Raw genomic sequence first — 26911 nt, forward strand, 5'->3', positions numbered from 1 at the left:
ATAGAGATTTTCTTAAGAATCATTGAATTCCCCAGAAAATTTGATCCAGATTTTTAAATTTATTTACTTATAGTGAAGCAAATTAACCTTTATGAAGCTAAAGCATCATAATTATCATGTTAACTGAATTGACATTTCTTAATATCACTCTGTACTAGTCTTTATAAACAAGACTTTGTAGTCTTTATGAACAAAAGAGTCAGTCTGCAGAATTTATATATTTTTTTCTATTACTGATAAATCTTTTAAATAATATTAGTTTCATCTCTAGCTTTTGAAGAGAGTGGTACATTACTTTCAAATTTCTAATGGGATGAAATAATTAAAATATTTGTTGTTTCTGTCTAATACTGTTCAACAAAAACTAAGTGAGAAAGTATAAAAGCTGTATCTAATTAGTATAAATGCCTTATATTCATTGACTGTTCTTTTAATAAAATAAGTGTTCTGGACATTGGTTATAGATTTTCTTTAAGTGGCAAAAAATGAAAAGAATATAACTCTTCCCTAGCAAAGTGCTTATTCATAAGCTTAAATTAAATGTGACTTGCTTAATTAAATCCAATGACAAATCACTACTAATCCACTTCTGGTATTAACATCACTTGCTTTTCTTAATTTGCAAATATAATTTTGTTGTCATCTACTCTAAAGAAACAGAGGTAGTAATTAATGATACAACATTCCTGTCCTTTTTCATGAGGTAGAACATATCTGATCACCCAGGTAGGGATATTGGACAAATGCAGCAATGCTTTGTGAAGCTGATTCTTTTTATTTTTTTTTTTTTTTTTATTCCATGTATTCCTGACAAGTATATTCAGTGGAAAAGATAAACAAGAGTATGTGTTTTTGTAGCAGACCAAGAGTCAAGATGCAAAATACCCTGAAATTTTATTCATTAAGTCTTGATGTGAATTGCTTGAAATTTTCAGCTGCTTAGCCAGGTAATGATCTTTTGGATACTTTATATTACTTTTTAATTATATGTAAACATATCTGTAATGTAAAATAAAATATTTGGTGATCAAAACAGCCTTTAAAAGTCACTCATTTAGAATCTCTGAAAAAAACATTTTTATATTATACATATACACGTGTGTGTGTATATATGTATATGTGTATATATATATATATATATATATATATCCACATTCATTCTAAAATTTTACCTTCTGGTCTTCATACAAACTAGACACAGATGCAGTCTGGAGAATGTTTCAGTTTTGTAGTCTATAGAATGCTACCTTATGGGAAGGTGATCTGAATAATGTCTAACAGTTTCAGTAAAAATAATTATGGAATTATTTTAATTTAGAATTTAGATACTACCAGAGTAAATCCATAATCAGTAATCAGCTTTCTGTACTTTGAGAAAGTCTCTGCAGTCACCCTCTTCTATGGCTGTCCAGACAAGCATTCTGGAAATGCATTCTTGTAGTCTCTCTCCATACGGAATTGAGGGTGGCCATTCAATCTTTATTAATTAATTAGGGTTACCTACTAAAAAACAGCAATTTTAGTGTCATTCAAATTTAGAATTTGACAAGTCTCCAAGAGTAGACACAACAGCTGGCTGCTTCTTCAGAACACCTACTGATCAATTTAATTAATTAATTAATTCATTTATTTATTAAAAGTTCTGTGGAATAGTTTAATCTTCAGTTGTTTTTTCTTGTTTCCCTCTGAAGCAGTCACTATTAGAAGATATGATGTGTACTTTGCCTGTAGTTCAAAATTTTTAAACTGTTTGGCCAGGGTCATAGGTATTTGACTATATTAACAGCATTTCATATGAACAAAGCATTTCATCTGCCAACATGAGATTCACAACCACACTTTCATCCAATGCTTGTTTTGAAAACTTTTCTTGCTGTATTCTGTGTTTTTCAGCTCAATATAAAGGAAAAGGTTAGCAGAGGACATTAAAATGTAACTTTCAAATAGATTTGCAGTCTGGCAAAAAATGTGAGTGTTCCTTAAAAAAGATAAGAAAAGAAAGAAAGAAACAAAAAACTCTCTAATATAAATAGTGCAGAGGCTTTTTTTTTTTCCAAATCTTCATAGATAGAAATTAAAAAATGCTTTTAATTATACATTATACACTAGAAATGTGTGAAGGTTTCATTTGTAATCATTTTAGTAATGAGCATATGCTTGAAAATAAATTAGGTGAATGCCTAAAGCTAATTTTGAAACTGATGTTTTAAACAGTTGCCTTGTGGTTAGAATGATAATTAATAAAAATGACAGGTATAACTATATTTTTATATTAATGCTAATAATTATTAGATTATTATGTCTACTTTTGAGTGGGAGAAGGCTGTCTTTATACCGAGGGAAAATACAGTATTTCTAACAACAAAGGAGAGCAAACGTCTGATCTTAATTTTACACTTGGTCCATAATTAAACAGCAGCTCTCTGAATATTGTTACATGTTGTGCTTTGATGTAATTTCAAATGTTCCTGATATATATTATGACTTGCATTAAGATTCCTTAGTATCCAGTTCCTAATAATCGGCCAATATAGTTTATATTAATTAAAAGGTATTTTTATTTCATTTTCAGGAAACATATGAGAAATGAGTGAGGAATATTACCAAGAGAGACAGTAAAATAGTTTATGTTTGAGTTTTAAAACTACTAATCCACAAAGAATATGAATGCAATTTTTATGTATTTATTTTGCTCTGAAAAACAAACAAACAAACAACAAAAAAAGACAGTTTTTGAGACATTATTTTTCTTTTCCTTATTCCCAGACAGACTTAACTTGAACTGAAAAGTTATTGATTTAATGAAGAGGAGGGAAAAAAGGAATATTTGAAAACTGCACCAGCAGGCTTGTAATTTAGTGATATGGTTCATACCACATGTAAATTTGAATTATATTAAATTTAAACCTTTAGTAGTATTGTACTTTTTTTTTCTTTTTTTCTTCACTGAAAACAGCTACAGACTTTTTTTTATTATTATTTTTACTTTTGTGAATAACTGGCTGGTATTATAACTGTCCTTACTGTAAACAAATACATATATTATTTAAGTAAATCCTAATAGAGTATGCTTAGAATTAAACCTACTGTATGTACCCTCAACATGGATTTGGTTACATTTATTTTACGTCACATTAAGGAAGTTTCAGTTTTCATATATTGGAAAGTTTGCCGACCTCTACCCCCAGAACAAATATCTACATTCTCTAATCCATTCTCATAAAAGACATATAGGGTCAAATAACGAGGAAGTGCCTAAGGATTATGTTAAAAATAGGCTGTTGTGGAAAATTGGTATGGATGCTGCATTTGTCGGAGTTGTATTAATGTATTTTACTTCTCTTTTTTTGTTGTTGTTGTTGTTGTTTCTTTTTTAATTCTGGGTGTCTTCATAGAGTCAGAATGGTTCTTGTTGTTCATGTAATCTGATCTCCTTTCAAAGGAGATCATTCCCAATTGTTACTTCATATTTAATACAGCTTTTGAACTGGAGTCTTTCTTACGAAATCTTGATTTTAAAATTGTCAGTCATGGAAAATTTAGCTCAACCTCATGTAATGGTTCTAATGAATTATTGCCTTCTGTGGTTTAAAAAACAAACAAAAAAAAAAGGTAAAAAAAGGATCCACATATTCTAGTTACAGTATACTTAGTTTTACTTTATATGCCAGACTAGGGAGCTCTTATTGGGAAATTTCTATTCCCTAAAGAGATATTCAATGATTTTGCATACAATAACTCCTTGTTGAATGGAGTAGACTGAAATCCTTGAGATCCTTGAAACAGGAATTGAATAGGAAACATAATATATAAACAAAATATGTATTCAGCTTTCAATGTTTCTTACTAATGTTCTTGAATACTCCTTAATATTTGGCAGAAGGGATATTTTTGTTTGTTTTATTTATTTGTTTACGCATGTGCTGCTGGAGAAGAAAACTAACTTCATTAATTCAAGATTCCAATCTGAAACATATAATATTTAATGTGTATAATATATGTAAAACATACATAATTTATTAATATATAATTCTTTTCCTTTAATTATTGGAATTGCTTTTTTTTTTAATGTGGGGATTTTTGCTAAAATATTTGTGTGTGCATGTATGAACTTAAACTATATATATATATGTATATTTGAATAGTTTATAAGAAATTAGGTGATAGGTTTATTAGGTCTGTGAAACTAGCCCCTTAAAGTAGTATTTATTGTGTCTCAAGAACAATATGTTCTTGATTATTCTTTACGTTGTGGGTTAGCAAATAAATCTATGATTCTCTTCATATACATACTTAGTTTTTCTTTAGAACTTTCTGAGGTGTTTTAGTGCTGGGTGGTATCTTCCCCTCACATTTGTCACTTACCCTGAATTCTTCCATGACATTTCATGTTTTGCAAAAAGTATTGTACAAAAGAACTTAAAGTATGCAAATACCTGTTCTCTGTTGTGCTTTGGTAGTCCGTAGCTCACAGTTCACCAAAACAACAACAAATAAATAAATTATTTTATTTTTGGGTTGTTGGATTTTTTTTCCCCTCTCTAAGGAAAATAAACTATATTCTTTGAGCTGTAACCTGTATTCAATATACAAGAAAGTGCTTAAGTATATAAAAAAATCATTCAGCCATAATTAGTGGCTTCTCACAAGCATCACAAGCACATATCCTTTGTGGGGAGTGGTAAAAGCCCAAGGACAAAATAGAAACACGTTCTACTTAGAATGACATCAGGAGGTCTAGTAATTCGGTAAGCGATACTAGAATTTTATAAGTCAGATAACACAGCTACTTGCCTCATTTTATTAAAAATCCACCCCAAAAATGTGGTGTGGGCTAGTTAACCCAATTCTCAAATGAGTACACATGGAAAGTAGTACCCATTTTTATGTCTCTCTCCAGCTATGCCAGGCTGTTTTTTTGTTTGTTTGTTTGTTTGATTTTTTTTGTTTTTTCTCCCTCCCCTGCATAAATGGGTTGCACATGAAGAATAATAAACAGGTTTCCTTCTGAGGGGAACAAAATTAAAAATGCCAAGCAAAAAAAGAACTGTCTGACAATTAGAGCCTCTAAATGAAGCCTTTACCATCAGTAGGAACACCATACAGGAACACTAAATGACTAGATAGTATCACTCTTTTCCAGTAAATTTCTTTTCCCCTTCTCTGCCTCTCTATAAGCACCGATTCTTTGCCTGATTGGATGTTAGCCACCTCAGCAGCTGTCTATCCTTGTTGATGGACGAACACATCCACTGTAAGCTGAAATGAAAGTCAGATGTCTCTTCTAAGAAGATCAATTTGCTTCAGGGTTAAGACTATGAAAAACAGAATGCCAAGTTCACCATCTTCTAGTCAATATGTTTAGAAATACAATAGATATCTAGTCTGACAGGCAGAGGACTGAGGAAAACAAAAGATTTGCTTTGCAGAGAGGAAGTGTTCTCTCTCAACATAGTTAAACCATATCCAGCCTTACCCATTATTTAAGCATTTTGTATCATGATAGCTTATTCTAAACTCAGAGGTTTAGAAGAAAACTTTCAGATAAGGATATGTTTTGTGAAAGGAATGTAATTGCTACTGGTTCTGTAAAAATCAAAACTTAATTATATGTTAAGGTTACTCTTTTTTTTTTTTTTCCCTATGTCATAAACTTTATTCGAACAATAATAAAGTAAGCTTTATATGATTCAGCTTCAGAAATTTCTGACAGATCTAAACCACTTGTGATTTTTTTTTCATGACTTTTTTAATACAAGTAAAACTTTATAAAGGCAAGTTAATGTTTCATTGTTTCTCTTTATTAAAAAATCAGGTTTTAAAAAATACACATAGATCTGGAAGTGTAATGTCTTGTTTAATATTGGTTACCTTTCTAAACTGTATATTATCTGTCAATTTAATATTTAGCATTAAAGTATTTAAGAGAGTTCTTTGCCTAAAATGTAACTCTTTTGTCACTTCTCACTCAGCATGTTCTCTGACATTGAGATTTAGTTTCTGGTCCCTGTAAGACTGAAGAATATGTTAAACTGAATTAGTGATCTGCTGGAAAATGTGCCTAATCTACTTTTAGAAAATCATCAGAAACTGATTCAGTTGATAATATTGTATAAGGATTGAACTTAAAAACACCTAAATGACCTTCTTGTAAGCCTCTTAGCAATACACTAGCAATCCACATGAAGCAATTTTGAGACTTTCCTTGTACATATTAGAAGCTCATAGCAGTTTTAAATCAGTCTTTCTACTCCAAGTATCATTAAAGTCTGAAGGTTTTGCTGGCATTTGAACTTTTCTGGGAATTAAATCTTACAGGGATTTGGCTTGAGCTAAAAGGAATATCTCAGAGCAGTGTCTGGTATTATTAACAATTCATTCTCTCACAAGGTTATCAGCCACTAAATAGCAGGACCATAATTCCATTAAATCATCAATTTGTTCACGGCTAGTTCTGCATTATCTGTTAGTTTTGAGTTTTGCCTTAGTGGTACTTGTATAATTGTTTGTTGCAAAGCTGACAAAAGATTGTTAACGTGAAAAATCACTTGAAATGATATTAAAGTTGATTCACAAAAGTTCTGCAAATGTACTATTTCAGTTCCAATCACAGAATGCGTAGGGTTGAAAGGGACTTCTGTAGGTCATTAGGTCAAATCAATATAGCCCTCTTGCTATGGAAATGCATACTGCATGGGATTACAAAAAAGTCAGTTACTGTCTATTATTTTCTAAAAAAAAAGTGTAGATATTTGGTATTTCTTATTACATTAGTGCTTGGACTTGGGAATTTCTTGCCCTTGTCATTGCTGAGAAGGTATGTTAAAAATCTGTTTTTCAAAGTCTTAATACACATCTATGTAGAGAATTTTAAAATGCTGAAAAATGGGAGAATATTCTGAAGTTTAAAGCTCAAAAGCATAGTTTAATTAAAATTGTGTTCTCAGTTAGACTTCTTCTCAAGAAGATGGGCAAATTTTGTGGCACTGACTTCAAAATATTTTTGTTTTTTAATGTATTTTAACTGTTGTTTTTTTTTTTTTAATGACTGGAAGATCTGTCTCTATATTTCCTGTTGATTTTGTGAACAAGCTCATGGTTTAATTTTTGTAAGTTGTTTAGTACTTCTACCATCATTAAAAGCAAAGAGAAGTATTCAATTTCTTACACAAGCTTTTGAATACTGTGGAAGAGAGGTCAAGCAAAAAATAATAATAATAAAAAAAATAAAAAAAAAGAGGAAAAAAGACTGCTCTTTGTTATAGTTATTTTCTTCAATGGTGATTCAAAGTGACACACTGGCCATTTGAAAACAGGTATGATTTCAGTATTCTTCAAGTTTCACAATCTATGCCCAGTAAAAGTTTACAGAGAGTACAGGAAAGGAAACCAATGGATTTCCTGTAACCTCTCCATTAAATACTCCTTGATATGGGTGTTTTATGCTCTCTACATTACAAATTAGTTTAGAAGATATGATAAAGGTACTTATGATAAATTGAGTTTGTTTTTTTTTTGTTTGTTTGTTAGTTTGTTTTCCTCTGCTTCTCTGGAGATAACCCAGCTTGCTTCCCTCAAATATGTCATTATCATAGTTGCAGTCAATCACTGAATTCAGTGGTGTTCAAGTATCTGTTAATCTAAGTGGTGACTAACAACAGTGCTCAAATCACTCAGAAACACTTCTACAATGCAGATACTGCATCATATATCTTTTTTGTTTGTTTGTTTGTTTTTTCACCATAGATCTTAGAGAGAGAGAAAGCAGATGTTCAAAATCATCTTCCCAGGGACAGAAGCGTCCTAGACCATTCTAGACCATTCTTGTACCTGCAGACTGCAGTTTCAGTAACTTCACACATGGAGAACAATAAGAAAGAGATTTAAGACAGGTTAAGAAGACTCAGACTAGGTTTAAAACATTTCTGAAATAAGGTTGGTCTTTATTCTAAGGGAATAAGAGATACAAATTTGTCATACAACTCTTGGCTGCACTTAATGTTCTGGTGAGTCCTCCTTTTTCTAACTACTTAGTCTGGGTTCAAGTTTTTGAGATAACTGATAGATCCTCCTAGTTGCTCAAGCCATTCAGTCTACAGAGCGGACTGCAAAAACAAGGTAGGAAAGTGCCCTTAAAACACAATGACCTTCTCAGGACTCACAAGCTGATTTATTTATTCCTCTTTCCCTTTTCCTGTAATTCCAGCAGTAACCTAAACCAGGTCTTCACCTTACCTGCTCCCTGATGACAGGTCATTGCTATACGTGAAATTGAGTGTAGTCATCAGTACTCAGCAAGTTGTCCTCTTCAACCTCTTCTCCAAACAGTTCACCAGGGAGAAGATCTGCAGAATAGTGAGCTGAATCCGTACACCATTCCTATATTGTTGCAATCTGCAGCTTTGGATTTCTAACCTCTTGTAAAGGGGATAAAAATGGACAAAAGGTCATCATGTTTTGAAACATTTTAACATAGCCATTTCTCTCTGTCAGATGCATCTGATGGAGTAGCTCAGCCCTTGTCTGTTATTAAATACCTTCCACATCTGGGAACATGAAAAAGTACTTACTCCAAAGGAGTTGCAGAGCCTTTTATTTTTATTTTATTTTTATTTTTGTTTGTTTGGAAGAAGTTGCATATAGGTAACAATAATTTGGTGAAAACAAGTCTTATGGTTGTTTTGCCACCTTTTTGAACAAAATTCTGTTTCTACTTTCTCTGTTTATATGTGTATTCTTATGTGTATATATTTTAAAATTGTATATAATTACACTTAGGTTAAACCTTTAATTACTTTTACTTTTATCACATTAAAAATAATAATAATTTGAAAAACTATGCATATTAATATGACCTTGATGAAAAGGTCATAAAAGAGTTATTTCCAGCAACATGAAAATATGAATAATGCAATCTGTCTGTGTCTTGATTTTTCAAAGCCTACTAAAAATTTAAGGTGATCTGTGAGGATTTCAGAGGCTGAAAGTCACTCTTATTTAGTATATGCACTTACACTTCTAAAACAGGAAGGCTTGTGATATTATTCAGAACATGAAATTCAGAGTTCTTCCAAATACTTTCATTATTTGTTTTGATTTCTGATAAATAGAAATTTCTGCCTGTCATGTAATTTAAGGCATAAAAAAATAAGTAGATAAAATTTTCATGTGATAATAATTTAATTAGCTTTGAGATAATTATCACACCTTACTTAGGAGTCAAGATGCAAACCCTGTGTCCTTTAGCAACCTTATATCCTTACTGATGGTTAACTTCTTTACCATCCTCAGAAATGCCACTAAACCTACTTCTGCTCTGGCATCACTGTTTTTGTGATGTCCCTCTTTCTCTAATTTCATGTCTCACAGCCTGTCTAATGTCTACTGAATGGCATGGATTTTTAGGCTTTCTTCCTTCTTAGTTACTGTTTTGCTAAATAGTTTGTGATCTGTAATTGAGATTTACAAAAATAACCATTTAAGTTTTGTTTGTTTGTTTGATTACAATATAGATTTCTAGGATGATGGAAAATTTTCGGCATGCTATTTCAGGGATCTATTTTCATTATATGCTAATGTTTATGCATAAAGCATCCTGTTTACTTGTTGGATGACAAGCAGCATGTCAGGTATGCATGACTAACTTTCTTCTAAGGATATTTAAAATTCCTCATATGAAGATCCTTACACGAAAAGATCTCTTCAAGTAACTCAATGAAGGGAAAAAAACAACACACTCTATATTTATATTTTTAGAGGCCTAAGTATTACTTTACTGACATTTTTTTTTTTTCATTGCTTAACAACTGCTAGTTGAAGCTAAACTCTTAAATCAGGGAAGATTTTTTTTCCTGCCCTTTAAGGAGTTAAGTTTTTCTCATATACTAATGACTATAATAAAACTTAATAAGTGAATTAAACTTAATAAGACTTAGATACTGAGACAGAAAATAAATAAATAAAGTTAGACATGGGAGACATAATGAAGCAGAGATTAAGAAACTTTTCTGAGCCAAGCTGTTTCCCAAGACTTCATAATTAATCAAATTAGTTTGGTGTAAAATGTGTTGTACTGGTCCAGGACCTGAATGTCAGCTATTCTAACTTTCATCCAATTGTTGCAGACATTTCTCTGAAGTTTTGAAGACTTGATAGGAGTCTGTGGTGTTCCCTGTTCTGTGCTGTGCTTTGTTAGATATATCATGATGAAACAGCTATAATGCCATGAATAACTGCAGAAGTTTATTAAAAATGCTCAGCATGGAGTCTTAAATTGCTTTCTACAGGCCTACAAAGCTCAGTTCCTCAGCGACTGGAGGGTGTAAAGAATACATGACTTGGCAGACTAAAACAATACTATTTGTGAGATATTTGGTTCATACTCTCCTGCTTGAACCTTCCAGTCTTCTAGATCCCAGTCTTTAGGGTTTGGTGCCAGAATAACTTGGTAACATCCACATTGCTAAAGATGCTCCATGTTTTTGCTGAAGCCAATTACATAATGATGTTTTGTGATATCACCAACACATTAAGAAGATTGTAATAAAGTATATTAACAAAGTATATAATTACCTTAGGATCATGTATTTTCACAAAAATATGTATGTTTTACTGTAAAGTAGTAAAGTAGTACATTTTTAAAGAAAAAAATTATTAATAAAGATTATGTGAATATAGGGCTAAAACACCATCAATTAACTCACTTAAATTTAGCTGAGTTTCAACTAAAAGACAAACAAAATGTGTTCTTACATAGGCAGAGGATGACTGTTGCACAGAGTTTTTTCTGTCTGGGCATATTCATTTATTTATGTCACACACACAGGAATCAAAGTGAAAATCTGAAATTGACAGATAGGAGACTGTCTACCCAATTCATAAATTCTTAACTTTGTCTTTGTTATGTTCTTAATGCATATGAAGTGTAACACTTACTTTTAACGTTTATCGTGTCAAATGAAAAAATCTAGAGATAGGAAACTCATACTGCATTGCCAGTCTGCAGGAACGCCTTTCTTTAGCAATTGCTGGTTGAGGATGGGATTTTGCTTCTATTTTTATGTTTGTATTTCAGTGAAGAAGTGTATTGTAAATACTCTTTTGAACTCTAAGCTCAGAAATGGGCTGTCTCCTTTACAGTGTTTCTCTTTTTTAATACTTTAACTTCTTTGTGGAGTTTGATACTTTTTCTTGCAGCACCTTATGTGGTTTCTTAGACCAATCTTATATGACATTTCACCCTTCGTAATATAAATGATCTAATAGCTAAAATTACCTCCCCCGAAAACCGTATCCAATAAATATAGTTAATTTGGAATAGAATTATACCATTAAAATTGTGTTACTTATCTCCTCTGTCCTTAGACAGATTTTTCAAGTTAATGGTTTATTGATTTTCCTGTGACTTTCCCTTCCCTTCCCTTCCCTTCCCTTCCCTTCCCTTCCCTTCCCTTCCCTTCCCTTCCCTTCCCTTCCCTTCCCTTCCCTTCCCTTCCCTTCCCTTCCCTTCCCCCTTCCCTTCCCTTCCCCCTTCCCTTCCCTTCCCTTCCCTTCCCTTCCCTTCCCTTCCCTTCCCTTCCCTTCCCTTCCCTTCCCTTCCCTTCCCTTCCCTTCCCTTCCCTTCCCTTCCCTTCCCTTCCCCCTTCCCTTCCCTTCCCTTCCCTTCCCTTCCCTTCCCTTCCCTTCCCTTCCCTTCCCTTCCCTTCCCTTCCCTTCCCCCTTCCCTTCCCTTCCCTTCCCTTCCCTTCCCTTCCCTTCCCTTCCCTTCCCTTCCCTTCCCTTCCCTTCCCTTCCCTTCCCTTCCCTTCCCTTCCCTTCCCTTCCCTTCCCTTCCCTTCCCTTCCCTTCCCTTCCCTTCCCTTCCCTTCCCTTCCCCTTGAAAGACTTTAGACATTAATTGTTGGGATATCTGAAGTTCAAGTCATTAGAGAAATTTTCCTTTTCTGTTGTAACACAGATTAATGGTGAGTGAACACTGACGAAAATAGCTGGGAAATAATAAATTCATCTAAATTTTACTCATCATTCAAAAAAGTTACAATTAAGTTTAGCCTTCAAAGGAATTGCTTCCACAGATTATCACTGTGGGAGTTCCTTTGTTATGACCTTTGTTCTTGTGTATTTTACTTTTTGTCTGTAAATTAGGTGATTCTTGACCCATTTTCAAATAACTGTAACAATGATATTTCTTACATCTACCTGATGTTTCAAACTGTGTTTATGATCTACCAAAGTGAGAGAGAGATAGAAATGTGCCATTGAATTAAACAGGAACTAATTCACAAGATACTTAACCATTTAGTGCAGTGGGAGATGGGACTCTCTCTCACAGGGACAAATGATAGTTTACTAACACACACACACAAACACACAAATTTATGAACTTTTTTTGCTTTGGAAATGTTATGAGCAAAGAATGAAGGATTGTCATTGCGAATGTATTACCATTTTTGAGGTGATTTGAAGAAGAAAAAAATTGTGGACAAAATTATGGGTTTTGTTTCAGTTTTGCATGAAAGCACACTGCTGAGGATATGTTTACAATACGTTATTAAATAGATGTCAGAATACTAGTGAACTGGAGGAGCCTTATTTATCATCAAATTCAGTTATTTACTGTTGCAGTAATTTTTTCCTAGTTAAATTAAACTCTATTTCATTGTCTCTTTAAGAAATTACACTTCAGTTTCTCTATTTACAGTTAAAGATTGTCATATATTCTACGAAGGTTAATTTAAAATTTTCAAAAAGGTTGAATACAGTCTGAAAAAAAACAAAACCCTACAAGTATGATTTTTATTTCCTGTTTTGATTTGCATCTTTTCCTTATGTGATCTTTCAATATAATTATATTATGTAATCTAGCTAATCAAGAGTGAAGAATCTAAATAAATGTTTCCCTTTTGCTGCCTGGCAATTAGCTTTATGCCAGATATGTTAGTATTTCTGATGCAACATGGACAATCTACTAACAATGGGGTGACCTTTTTCTTTCTTTATATAGCTGTCATTCAGCAGTGCATCTCTAATGAGCATCTTGAGTTCCTGAGAGCCTCTATTAAAAAAGTATTGTCATTTCAGATGAACATACAGATGGCTGAAGTAGAGCTTTTGATATAAGAATACTTTTTATCAACCTTGCTCTCTGGGACCCATTAGGAAAGATTTTACATTGTATATCATTTAGAGAGCTTAAGATGTAGAAATGCTTTGAAATAAAGATAACATTGAACTTTAAGCTGAATTATAGGACCATCCCTTTGCATGTAAAGGTAACACCATATAAAAAGGTCACAAGCAAATAAATAATGTAGCTCTTTGTAGTGCTCAGAATGGATTAAATGTTCATGAAATGTGGACTGGCAAAGGAACTTACTTATTTCAGCCTGCAATAAATTCAGTACAGGCTGAGATAAGGCATCACTGTGCTTCTCTAAACCCTTTTATCTCAGCCACAAAAGGGAGAAAGTCCACTTATTCTTGGGGTGCTCAGGCTGTTTAGGTATGCAAAAGTATTATAAATACAGAGACTTTATTCTGAGGATTTCACAAAACTTGAAGTAATCCTCTTAGTCTTGTGAACTACATCAACAGATTTATACATTTGAGATAACCTACATGAAAATCAGACAGTTTGGTGTTTTGATGCACAAATATCTATCTACAAGATTTAATAGGCTAAAGTGTGATAGGAAGAGCTGTAAATAATTTGTAAAGAATTCAGAGAAGGATACTTGCCACTTTTTCATGTTTGTGTGCAGTCTGAAAGTATCCTCTCAAGGACAGAGAGGAGGACTACATTTAGGAGATCAAAATATAATGGAAACTGAATAGCCAAATGTCTCATAGCTTTCACAGTGGGAAAGTTATGCATTAATTATAAATACAAAGCTAGATATTTTGTCTGAGGAGAATTCATGAAACACCATTAAAAATAAATAAATAAATAAAGCTGACCTGTAACTGGGATAGGATGGAAGGTGTTTAAAAAGAAAAATGGTAGGGACTACTGTACTACTGTATAGGTGGCAAATGAGTAAGTGCTCGTGTTGTCTCTAATTTTTCCAGCAGTGTTTTGGGAGAAGAAGGAAAAAGAAAAACAGCTGAGATGGGAATGATGAAAGACAACTGATATGGATCATTCCTTAGAAACCTCACTTTAATGGGCCCATAACGGACATATTAGACTAAACTATCTTTGTGGAAATAAATAAAGTTAAGCAGTTATGCTAGTAGGAAATAAGAGTACAGCACAGACTTAACTAAATAGATAAAGTTAAGCAGTTATGCTGGCAGGAGATAGAGTACAGCGCAGACTAAAAAATGAAGAGTCAAAGGTAAAACGTGATTCCGCATTGCTAGTGAGTTATAAGCACTCTTATCACAAAACAGATATAATTCAAGGTTGTGAGACCTTGATATTTTCAGTTATATATTTTGAAAACTAATGCCCTCAATTCTCCTCTTATATCATGTATTTCTTACACACATACAATATTATTTATACATGAACAAACACGTTCGCACAAACATGTGAAACTTTTCTATTTTTTTGGTAGCTAGAAAAGCTTATGACAACCTTTTTCCTTTTACAGAGGTTTGACTGTTTATATTGTTGAGAAATGTTTACATGGGGTTTTGTTGTTCTTGTTGTTGTTGTTTTTTGGTTCCTAAAGGCAAACATGGCTGCATGAACCAGTTAAATAACTTACACCCTCTCATAAAGTTTTTATACCTTAAAGCTTGGTATGCCTGCTTCCGCAACTTGTTCTGGCACCAAACTATACAGCAGGAAGAACTGAAATCCTTTCAGAGGTTCCTGCTGCAAAGCTACATCTGAAACTTGGAAGTCCCATAATTTATGTATTTATTTTTAAATCTGAAAGAATGAGTAACTGAAAAATGCTAGGATACTTTTACCACAGGAAATCTGGGAGAAATGTACTGCTTCATTCAATTTGGACCAAAATGAATTAATTAAAAAGAAATCTCAAAATTACTGGTAGATCATAATCTTTACTAGTGTTTTATCTGCACTGACGAGGACTATCAGATTTATACTTCTCCTCCTCCTCTTGATGGCTACTTTTGACTATAATTTTATTAGATTAGTTTGGCTACTAATTAAAACTATTGAAACAGAGCTGAAAACTGTATCTGTAAAATCCGAGTTGTATTTTCCAGTAGCAGGAACTGCTGATAGCTACTGACTCTATACCTATAAAAATCTGTTTCAATAGTTTCTAGGATTGTTCGTCCATAGCTCTCACCTTATAACATTCAATATACAACTTTTAACATGAAGGTTAACAACTAGAAGGTTAGAAACATATCTTTTTCATGCTTTTGACCCTAAAGTCAGCTCATTACCAAGTCACACTTTCATCCTTCCTCAGCTTTGTTCTCTCAAACAGTAACCATTTACAGTAACCTTTTAACGTGATTTTTTTTCAGCTTGTGTGATTTGTTAGAGAATGCAACTAAAGCTGTTAGCAAGAACCTGTTTGCTTAATCTTCTCTGACAGCTGTTTCACACCAGAAGTATTATTTTCTCCCCTAACTCTTAGAATATGAATATACATTAGAATCCATCACAAACAGTACAGTTTTCTGTCACACCCGGTGTGAAGAATTATGTAAGAATGTTTGTTATTATTATTATTATTTGTTTGTTTGTTTGTTTCCTTGTCTATACGTCTGAATGAACCAAAACGAATGGAGACACATATACGGAGACACATATAATTTTTCCTGTAAGCTTTGACTGGTATATTACTATACTTTAAGTATATACACAAAAAACAACTGGGAGAACACCAAGTGGGAGAGCAATATAAGTATGGTTTAAGAACAAAACACTAGATATCCTGTAAGCTAATTTCATTTACATATCTAGACTATTCTTATGTATCTATACCATAGTTCAGTAAGACGTGTTTCACTTAAAATCATCCTAGAGCATAGTTTTTGCAGTATATATTGCATTCTAAGGTACAGAAGTTATGAGATCAGGATGATTTGAACAGTTTTAATTATATATATTTTTTCTAAACAGTAAATAGGTCTGATTGCAACATGATATTGTTAGTGATTCAAAAAATAGTTATAAAATTTCCACAAGAAACAAGACCTGAAATTTTTGTTGTATTTTATTTGAAAATGTTCATTTTTGTAATGATTTCTTTTAAGACCTATATTTGACACAGTAGGTTTAATTTAAGTACAGTTAATTGTCGTGACTATGTATATACCATAAATATTGTCCTTTCTTTGGATGCTACATATTTATTTATTTTTTTTACAGAAAGAGCTCATCCTGGGTAGTTTTGATTACGTTATTTGGAGACATGTATCTCATAATGTCAATGTGTAGTCTTAATAAAATCTGACTTTTCAGAGGTTACAAGCATTTCCAATAAAAGCAATTGTTTGTTTGGATGAACTCTCATTTGTAAAACATAAGTCATATACTGGAATCATACACTGAATGAAAAAATATGCAATAAGTATAAGAGACAGTTGAGCTTTATCATAATTGTCAAACATCAAGCTGCAAGAGCCAATTTAGGCACAAGAGACACCACATGTTAGGAGGGTAGGAGGAGGTTGCACTAAAATAAATAAATAAATAAAGTGCAATAGTGTAAAGATTATTGTTATTCAATTCCTCTTCAGTTACATTTTTTCCTTTTGATGTTTTTTTTCCCCTTCCCTTCCCTTCCCTTCCCTTCCCTTCCCTTCCCTTCCCTTCCCTTCCCTTCCCTTCCCTTCCCCTTCCCTTCCCTTCCCTTCCCTTCCCTTCCCTTCCCTTCCCTTCCCTTCCCTTCCCTTCCCTTCCCTTCCCTTCCCTTCCCTTCCCTTCCCTTCCCTTCCCTTCCCTTCCCTTCCCTTCCCTTCCCTTCCCCCTTCCCCCTTCCCTTCCCTTCCCTTCCCTTCCCTTCCCTTCCCCCTTCCCCCTTCCCTTCCCTTCCCTTCCCTTCCCTTCCCTTCCCTTCCCTTCCCTTCCCTTCCCTTCCCTTCCCTTCCCTTCCCTTCCCTTCCCTTCCTTTTTAATTTTTTATTTATTTATTTATTTATTTATTTTATTAATGTCTCTTATTAGGCTTGGATTTTTCCTTTTCTAGTCAGTATGTCACTGTCTCTAACATTTTGTTGCAATCCCTTTCATTAATTTTGTCTTATTTCAGTTGATGTCAAGAATTTTATCTGTATTTGTAAATTGGCTATGCAAATTCAGAGCTTAGTCATATTTTACATATGAATGCTTATCAGTATGGTGTTAGACTTTTATTTTACTGTTCTCCTTTACATTTAATTTTATCAGATACTGTTGAATGTCACAGTACATTATGCTTAACTCATAATGTTGCAGTGAAATCTTGGCATTTGGTAGGTTTGTTTTGACACTGAAAGCATATGATTTTATAGATTTTCTAATGGAACACATTTGTTTTCATTTGTTAAATGAATATTTATCAAATAGCTTTTCAAAGGGAAGATATTTACTACAATATATTTGAGTCAGTATTAATAACTGTGCCATAAACCTCTATATTTCTGAACCAGGTGGATGGCAATCAAGTATAGTGGTCTTCTGATGAGTAGAGGTTCAGTGGTTCAGAGTTTCAACAAAATAAAATCTCTTGTAATGTGTACATATTACAGTTCTTCTTTACTTTCTTGTTCTGTTCCAAATATCATTTGAAGAGTATCAGACATTCTATTCCTAGATGTTCATTTGCTATTGGATAAATAGAAATTTTACATATGTTATTGAAAGACAGATATGACCAAAGAGTCATAGAATAGCAATAATAGAACTATCCTCTCTGCAGCGTGCATTAAGTTGCTGGAATTGTACACCTCTTGCACAAGAACACAGACTAGTAGGTGCTGCATCATGTATTTCCCTAAACGTGTCTTCACAGAATAAACTCATTTCTATATACTCTAAGTTGTCCCACCAATTCCTGTTCAGAGGCAGTTTAGATGCTTCCATTTTGGCTAATCCTTTTCTGCAGCTGTGGTGCATTTTGGTATTTTACAAGATCTACATTGACGAGTTTGTTATTGAATAGTAAATAGCAAAATTCCAGCTTTAATACTGTTCAAGAAAGAAAATTTTGTATAACATCAGTTGATCATAGAATTCTTTTGCATTTCAACTAACTTATCAAACCATAGAATCATTAAGGTTGGAAAAGACCTCCAAGATCATCTGGTCCAACCATCCACCTACCATTAATATCACCCACTAAACCATGTCCCTGAGCACCATGTTCAGCCTTTCCTTAAACACCCCCAGGGGCAGTGACTCCACCACCTCCCTGGGCAACCCGTTCCAATGCCTGACTACTCTTTCTGAGAATAATTGTCTCCTAATTTCCAACCTAAACCTTCCCTGGTGCAACTTGAGGCCATTCCCTCTAGTCCTATTGCTCGTTATCTGTGAGAAGAGGCCGAACCCCAGCTCCCCACATCTTCCTTTCAGGTAGCTGTAGAGTGCAATAAGGTCTCCCCTGAGCCTCCTCTTCTCCAGACTCAACAACCCCAGTTCCCTCACCCGTTCCTCATAAGACACCTATGTTCCAGACCCTTCTGCATCTTCGTAGTCCTTCTCTGGACATACTCCAGGGCCTCAATGTCCTTCTTGTACTGAGGGGACCAAAAGTGAGTATTTGAGGTGTGGCCTCACCAGAGCAGAGTACAGGGGGATGATCACCTCCCTGGTCCTACTGGCTACACTATTCTTGATACAAGCCAGGATGTCATTGGCGTTCTTGGCCACCTGAACATACTGCCAGCTGATGTTCAGGTGAGCATCGACCAACACCCCCAGATCCTTTTCCTCTGCACAGCTTTCCAGCCACTCTGTCTCAAGCCTGTAGCACTGCATGTGTGGTTTTTTGACCTAAGATCCCTAAAAATAATTCTAGCCAGTACACAGTGTTGATCTAATGTTTTCACAGACTTTTCTTCAGTCGCTGAACTTATCAGAGTACTCATTTGCCTTACCATAATCAACTACAAAGACAAATTAAAGCACTAGGGTTATTTGCAGTGTTGTTTAGTTTGTCTGTTAGCTATAATTTCTGACTTTCTTCAAGATATCATTTTGAGCATTTTTTTTACTTTAGTATGTATAATTAATATTCTATATAATGTGAATTTCCAATGCATTTTTTTCTTAAGTGTATCAAAAAGAAAATGTTTAAATTCTTTCAGATTCATACTCTACTCCAAACAATATAGACTTGTTTATTTTTCTTAGAGTTTGAGAATTGAAATTGACACATAGACAGTATATGCAAATTCCGCTGTTGTAGAATATACAGGCCTACATACATACAGAGAAAGAGCTTTAAGAACATGGCAAGTTCTGATTTTAATGCAACTTCATCCAGGGCAGAATTATTGTTTTACTGCACTTATAAGTCTTTATATGAAATAAAACCAATTGCTTAAGGGGGAAGTGTTTCTTTTATGGATGAATTTGAATTAGTATTGTTTGAGTACTAATACTCTTCTTACTTAGATTTTGTTATCACTTTGACTAGTTCAATTTTATTTATTTATTTTTACTAAAAAACAAGAAACAAACCAACAAGCAAACCAATTGGTTTGCTAATACAACATGTGCTTATCATATTACCTGCAGACCTTGACCTTTGTTGCTTTGTTGTGTACCTTGGCAAGAAACCTTCAGAGACTGAAGTCTGAGACTGATACAGTCATATGACCTATGTCTATTAGTTCCAAGGCTATTTTCTACATGACAAATTATGTTCAGCAGCTAAGTGGTGAGTGACTTCTACTGGACATATCTAACATCTGAGAAATGTTAATAGTAAGGTGATATTCAAAATATAGACCAGGAGGAAGAACTTACATAACTATACCATGAAGCCAGACAGTGTTTTAGGGATTTTATGCATGTTTACATGAAAAAAAACCAAAAACAAATCAACAACACCCCCCCCCCCAAGTTTCCATACATTCTCTTACTATGTTTTAGTAACAAACTTGTCCTTGATACACATTTTCAGAATCAATTTTGCCATATTATTATTTTATTATTGTTGTTGTTGTTGTGGGAATTTTTTTCTAAGTTAGGTAAGTCATTTTATATTCACCACAGTCTGAAGGATCATATAAGAAAGGGCTAAGCACAAGAGTACCTAGGTGATAAAGCTTCTTGCTTTCATGATAATGCTATCATGGTATTCAGGACTGCTTGCTATGTCTCTTCTACAAGACAAATAAGCAATATCAAATAAGCAGACTGAGTGATAGACATAGCAGAACTACCGAAATTTAACATACCATTTAGGTTGCCTTTTCAAATGTACAGTCATCTAGGTTGCCTTATCAAACGTACAGTGAGATTTCTGGGAATGCTTCTGTATGTTGTTTGCAGCAGATAAGTTGTTAGCCACAACAAGTGACAAGAACTTGGAAGAGCCCAAGTTCTAATCTGAAATTTTTCCTTTTGTCTCATGAATTTCTGTTTAGATCCTGAATCTGTGAGAAATCCAAATTCAAACTACTTCAAACACTCCAGATTTATATATTATCTCTTTGTATTCTTATATAAGCTTTGAGATATTTTTCCTAAGATGTCTCTTCTATTATGATGAACAAAAATCTAGTGAACTTTTTTGCAGAGAATAGGATAGACTATAGTACTAGACCATTCAGTAAGTTTTGTTATATCATTACCTCAATTGGTTTTTATTTTACTGGTAAGTTTTTGGCTCATAAAAATATTTCCATGTAAGTGCAATTTGATTGTGTATTTCCTATTAAAATCTAATTTAAACAAATAGTATTGATATAAACATGGAAATAGAACTTTCTGTCTATTGAAAATTAATGTATTTCAGCATAAAGAGTTGCTGAAAGGAAAATAAAAATTATATGTATCCTATCACCAGAGGTCACAGTCTAAACTAAAAAAAAAAAAAAAAAGCTATAATTTTTGCTTGATTTAAGCCAATACAAAATAAGTACTTTTCTGTCTGAATGGCCTGTCATCTCCTGGAAAGTTGAACCTTAATGTATTATGCCCTCATTTTTCATCCCTAGTTTCATTTCAATAAATGTAGTTTTCAGACTCTGTAGGGTAGCAAACATCTACTACAAGGAAGATTGTGATGCTCCATGGGTTCTTTATGGTATGTTCACATGATGTATTTAGCTTCAGACACCCATTTTTTAGTTGAAAGGCAACTACTAATATATAAGAAGCAATCAAAAGCAGCTTATTCCATAGCTTTTGGTAATTCTTTGAACATCTGAGTCCTTCTTCACAATAAAGCAGTATTCTCCCCCCTGCCAATAAAATTGTAATTTCATTTCTATTTTTGAAAACAAACAAAAACAACAAGGAGTGTTGTTCTTCAGGTGTCACTATTGGTTCCAACACTATTTAACATCTTTGTCAGTGACCTGGACAATAGGATTGAGTGTACCATCAGCAAGTTTGCCAACAACACCAAGTTGAATGGTGGAATTGCCGTACTGGAGGGAAAGGATACCATCCAGAAGGCTCTTGACAGACTCAAGAGGTGGGCCAGTGCAAACAGCATGAATGAAGCAGTTCAACACAATGAAGCAGTTCAACACAATGAAGCAGTTCAACAAGGCCAAATGCAAGTTTCTAAACCTGGGTCAGGGCAATCCAAAACATGTATACAGACTGGGCAATGAGTGGATTGATAGCAGCCCTGCAGAAAAGGGCTGGGGGATATTGCTGGATAAAAAGATCATGAGTCAGCAATGTGTGCTTGTAACCCAGGAAACCAACCATGTGCTGCATCAAAAGAAGTGTAGCTAGCAGGTTGAGAGAGGTGATTCTCTCCCTCTACTCGACTCTCGAGACCCCACCTGGAGTACTACACTCAGATTAAGGGCCTGCAGAATAAGAAACACATGGACCTGTCCAGAGGAGGGCAACAGAAGCACACAGCATGTCCAGAGGAATGCAACAGAAAAGATCAAAGGGCTAGAACATGTCTCCTACAAAGAAAAGCTGAGAGAGATGAGGTTATTTAGTCTAGAGAAGAGGAATCTCCAGAGAGACCTTACAGCAGCCTGCCAGTACTTAAAGGGGACCTACATGAAAGCTGTGCAGGGAATCTTTACCAGGGATTGTAGAATTAAGGCAAGGGTTAATGGCTTTAAAATGAAAGAGGGCAGACTTAAATTAGATTTTAGGAAGAAATTCTTTGCTCAGAGGGTGGTGAGGCACTGGAACAGGTTGCCCAGAGAAGATGTAGATGTAGATGTAGATCCCTGGAAGTGTTTAAGGGAGCGACCTGGTCTAGTGGAAGGTGTCCCTGCCTATGGAAGCAGGGTTGGAACTAAATGATCTTTAAGGTCCCTTGCAACCCTTGCAATCATTCTATGATTCTGTGGTTCTGTGCATGATTCAGTATTGAAGACACTGAACAGTACTAGCCCCACTATTGACCCTTGTGGTACGCTGCTTACAAGTATTTGTGGTCTGGACCACTGACACTCTTCATCATGTAAATGAGAAAAAAAAAATGCAGTGATGGTTCTGCTCAATTCTACTTTGGGCAAAGGATACTTCAAGTTTTGTCTTGCACTTTTACAGCTTTAAACTTTCTAGACATATGGAAGTGTCACTGCTCCACTGAAACAATCAGGGGTATGCATATGAAATTGCTAGGATAGTCACCACATTTAAGGAATGCAAATTCTGCAGTTCTGCTTCCAGAATGTTTGTTTACTCTCTGAAAATTTTTATTCCCAATAATTACTCATTCACGGTGTTTGTATCAACCTGTGTTAACACTAGAGAACAGCATGCTAAACTTATCTGTTTTTTACTATTTTGTACACAATAAAATGACCGTGTTTGGTGAACCACTGTATAGAAAGTGAGAGAAAATAAAGTATTCTGAAAGATTTACATGGATTTCATTTTTGTCTGCTGTTTATTTCTAGAGGAACAGCTGTATCTTGAACCTCATTATGTGGCCTTGATACAGTAACCACCTCTTCAGACAACTGTTAGATTTGGCAAAGTTAAAAGGTAAGTAAAAGTTTAAGCATTAAAATAAATCGATTTTAGAAAATGAAAACCTCTGTGTTTAGAAGGTGGCACTGCTATTATGCATTAAAATGTCTAAAACCCGAAAGGGGAGAGTATCTTTGTAATCTATTTTAAAGCGTATTAAGTAGTTCAACTTGTTTGTGGTGGTTTCTAAGCTGTGATTTTTTTATTTTTTTCAAAAAAAAAAAAAGGGGGGGGGAAATAGGCTGAATTTCAAACAGTTTTTTTCTCTTTATGTATCTTTGGATCAGTAAAAGAAGAATCCAAGTTTTCAAATGTATTAGATGCCAATGAATATTGGGGTGCCCTGTATAACTCTAAGAAAATTGCTTCATAAGGTGAATGTATCTCTCCTGTGATGTATTCATTTGTCTTTTTTAAGCAGAAAACAAAGATTGGGCAAGCTTAATACAAATAATCAAGTGAAATGGAAAGAGTTAAATGAGCGTAAGGCCGAGAAAGCAATTATGTCAGGGTTTGACATAATTTAATTTAGGTGAAGCTTGTTACCTTAGTATTAGTTATTTTAAGAAGTATTGTTATTGTATGTATGTATTGTATTGAGTATAGAGTATTAATTATTTTAAGAAGACTTTTCTCTGTTGTGTGTCTGTGTACTTGTGTTTAAAAACACTTGGAAATCATTCCTCATCATTATACAGAATTCCCAAATCCTCCTGATAGAAACTGCTTCCTTGCTTATGTGAAAAATGTTGAGTGACACATAAAATATGAAGTGTTTTTAAAATACTGTTTCTAAACTATGTCAGCTGTTATTTGCAAAGGATTTTATCATAATGTTTTGAAGCAAAATTATTTTCCTGAAATGCTGTATCAACATTATGTACACTCTCCATCTGCTACTATTCTTTAGATTGACTTTTCTATGCCATTAATAATTAAATGTTACTTGAATATATTTTTCTACTACCACTCAGTAATATCAGAAATTTGTTTTACTCTCTTTACTTTTCTGCTAACTTCTCTTCTAGTATTATTCTCATTTCATATTTGATTAAATCTCTCCTGTCAATTATTTTCCTTATTGACACAGAAAAATCCAATTTCAATCACAACATTAGTAAAATCAATTGTTGAAAATTTTGTGTTTCCCAGAAAAGTAATCTCTCTTGTAGAGACTTGAAGCTGCAAAAGTGTTTTTCAGGGATTGTCTTTTCTGATATATCATGGACCTTCCATCACATTTATAAAATAGGTTCATGTGAGAAACCTTGCCAATTTCTTGAAAGCATGCAAATCTGTAGAATAAATAACTTTAGAGATAGGATGCATCCGTTCTGAGCAATCAAAGGTTAAAAAAAAAAATTGCTACTATCTGAATATCATAAGCACACTAAAAATTATCATAATGAAAGACTAAAACCTGGAATTAAAAAAAAAGTACTAACTGTGCATTAATGTTAGTGTCAATAAAGTAATAGTGGAGAAAAGTGTCCAGATAAAATAAATGTATCACCTCTGCTTCACCAAACAATTAAGGAATTGGAAAAAAAGACCAACTTTTATGATGCTGTGTTTTTGTGTGTTGTTGTTATTTTGTTATTGTTGTTTTTCTAGGTAGAAAACAAGCATTTATTTAGTGTTAATAGATATTATCATTAGTTTTGCCACCACTGTTATATTGTGGCCATATAGGTGACTTTTTTCCCTTTTTTTTTTCTTTTAATGAGGTAATATAAATGTTTCTGTTCCACATTCCTTTTCCAAACTTTTGCAGTCCAATAGTAACATCTCATTTTTCAGATAACATAGCTTGAAAATAAATTGTTAAAATTTTTACTTGAATTTACTTTCAACAATAGTTGACTTAAATAAGTTGCTGTTGGCAATCTGCTATGTGCATTTTTTTTCTAGGACACTGAACTTCTCTTATACTTGACTTATCGTTACTCTATGAATAAAAACTAGTAATTATAACTCAACAGAGAAAACAATTTTCCTGAAAAAAAAATGTTAAAAAAATGGACTACTTTGGAAATAATGGTCTTATTGGTCAGGAATGTGAAACGTATTTTTCAGGTGGTGATTTGAATTTCACCATTCAGTCTTTGTGCATGACAAAAACTAATTTCAATTCATGCCTTCTCGGGTCACAAGAAGAAATAATGACAAGTCTTTCTGTTCTGTACCTTCAAATCATGCAGTTTTCCAAGTCTGACTACATATTATCTGTTTTAATTATCTGCTTCTATTGTATTGCACTGTATTTCAAATAAAAATAATATTTTATGGTTTTAAATTTATCTTGTTGTTGTCAATCTTGGGAGCTAAATCTTTAACAAAGTGGATTTGGAATATGAAATCACTTTCTGGTCTCTATTTCAATGGGTTTATATATAGTTGCTAGTAAAATCACCAATACCTATATCCATGTAATACTGCAGAGAGAAAGATATACACAGTGAAAATGTGCAACATATTTTACTTGATTGGTCATAAACTCTCTGATGCATTTCAGGAGTTGAAAATAGTGTTTCTTGATGTATTTTAGGAATAAATCCTTTATATCTGATTAAAATGCAGATGAACATCATAAACTATTGTAATTTGAAAAGGTTCATTTCCTGATGCAATATTGCTTCCATCTGCTTTAGGTGTAAAGCTTGGAGCAAATGTGCTACAGCTACTGAATCCAATTTGGATTCAGATGCAATCCCCCAACCTAAAAGATCCCATGTGAATAAAATTCCATTTTAATACATCTAAAATTTCTGTTAAGCCGAAAAATCCCACAACATTATAATGAAATTATTAATAATGAAAAATGATGGAACTGCTAGTACAAATCTGCATAAGAACAAATGGAAAATCTGAATGACTCTGAGGATAGAATCAAATCTCATACCTCAAATCTTAAAATTCTTATAATGATAATTCAGTGATTTTTAGATCTTATGTGGTTTGCCTAGTACATAATGAGAGTTACAACAAACCAGAAATCTGTGCGGGCACTTATTTCTCTGTGCTTTGCAGATCATCTCTAGATTTGATCGACTGCTGGCTAAGGTCTTGTATTATGGAATTGCATTACAGGACTTGTTTAGGAAGGGAAAGGATCCCAATTTCTTTTATCTTTGCACATTATTGTTTGTCTCTAAGGACCTAAAAGTAGCTTTGTAGATACTTCATAACATCAGAAACATGGTTAAATGTGAACTTTTGTATACATATACTTAAAAATTAGTAGGGAGGCACAAATTTCTTAGGCTAATGGTCATTAGTCTAGAGGCTGGAATGTGAAGAGTTATGTTCTTAAAAGTATGTGAGAAAGGGAACTATTGTCAAAAAGGTAATTTCCCATTTATAATGCCCTTTTTGTAAAATATTGTAAAGAGTTTGTGCAAAACAGTCTTTTTTGAAAGCTGGCATTGAAGGCATGGATCAGAATAGTGGTTTGACTTTGAGAAATTAAACTCAGTTATTTAGTGGCAGGAAAGTGTAGACAATGAAGAAAGAAAAATATATATAACACTCAGCTTGCTAAGAACAGTATTAGTGTGCGAAATGGTTAACTGTCAACAGTAGCTTTCTTTATAACTTTTGTTATTGAAAAAAGTCATTGGATATTCCGTTCACTCTCTTTTCAGTTGATGTTTTGAAAGCCTGAATGTCACTCTATTTTAAACTGATTTCCCCAAAGTATTTTTTAAAGGAACATCTAGATGAATCTAAATCTTCAGGAATCATTTTTTTTTTTCCTTTGATTCCTGGAGTTATGTAGTCATGCTTGAGTCCTGAACGAGAGCCCTTCAGGCTATAGCACTACAGTCTTGCACACTAGAATGTCGTATCTTGCGTGGTTGGATTGAA

General features: G+C 33.7%; 1 protein-coding gene across 5 annotated transcripts in view; it reads left to right on the forward strand.

The window, feature by feature from the left end:
- Positions 1–26911, forward strand: part of MGAT4C (MGAT4 family member C) — a 419195-nt gene that overhangs the window by 66334 nt on the left and 325950 nt on the right. For all 5 annotated transcript variants that reach the window (XM_066995539.1, XM_048061021.2, XM_048061022.2 and 2 more), the window contains one exon: positions 22972–23059. The gene's annotated coding sequence lies outside the window, so the exon portion shown is untranslated. The remainder of the gene's footprint in view (positions 1–22971; positions 23060–26911) is intronic.

Source organism: Anser cygnoides, chromosome 1 (genome assembly GCF_040182565.1).
Source record: "Anser cygnoides isolate HZ-2024a breed goose chromosome 1, Taihu_goose_T2T_genome, whole genome shotgun sequence".
Lineage (NCBI taxonomy): Eukaryota > Metazoa > Chordata > Aves > Anseriformes > Anatidae > Anser > Anser cygnoides.